An 896-nucleotide genomic window follows, 5' to 3' on the forward strand; every position below is an offset into this window, starting at 1 on the left:
TTCCTCTACCAGTCCCATGTAGCAAAAACGGAACGGAATGGCGCGTCGGTCGCAAATAAATATGATTAATTCGTCAATATTTCGTTATTTTGACGCGACAGAATTAATTATATACATAATTTATGCAATTATTTTGCCGATAACATTGTCATGAATATTCTGAAATATTTAATTGAAGAGTGAAATATATTTTATAACTAGAAATCCGTTCCGTTTTTGCTACATGGGACTGGTAGAGGAAACTTTTACGGAACGGAACTAAAGAACGGAACGCTCATTATAGTAAGAAATCCGATCCGGCGTTCCGATCCGTGCTCAATGGGACGGCACCCTTAGCTTCATTCTAAAAAAAAAATTGAGTAATTTGGTTGAGTTTTGGAGATTTTATAACAAGTCGAAGATGGAAGACCAAACTATGCATTTTCGCCATATATTACTGTTTTACTTCCGTAAAGAGAAGAACATGCGTCAAGCTTGTGAAATGTTGCGTAAAGTTAAAGGTGACAATGCTGTATAAGGCTGATATTTCACGAGTCGTACGACAAGTTTTTTGGATACATTCATTGGTTGACGAACAGAGAAGCTAGAAATACTCTATTCGCCAACCAATAAACGTATCCGAAAAGCTTGTCGTACGATACGTGAAATAGCACCCTAAGAACGTTAGTGCCAACGATGGTTCACGAAATTCCGTGCTGGTGATTTTGATCTCAAAGACGCTCCTCGGTCAGGGAAACCTATCCAGGGGTTCGAAAACATCACCCGTGCGTATTTTGTCACACTCAGATCGTTCGAAAATCCCTAGTGGGCACACTGACCATGCGACCATGGCCGTTCGAAAACCGTACTCCGTGGACCACTCGTGTGACTTTTCTCCACTCTCTTTTGCGCGGTGT

Source organism: Odontomachus brunneus, unplaced genomic scaffold, assembly GCF_010583005.1.
Source record: "Odontomachus brunneus isolate Ranch 3 - 2012 unplaced genomic scaffold, Obru_v1 Obru_scaffold_151, whole genome shotgun sequence".
Classification (NCBI taxonomy): Eukaryota; Metazoa; Arthropoda; class Insecta; order Hymenoptera; family Formicidae; genus Odontomachus; species Odontomachus brunneus.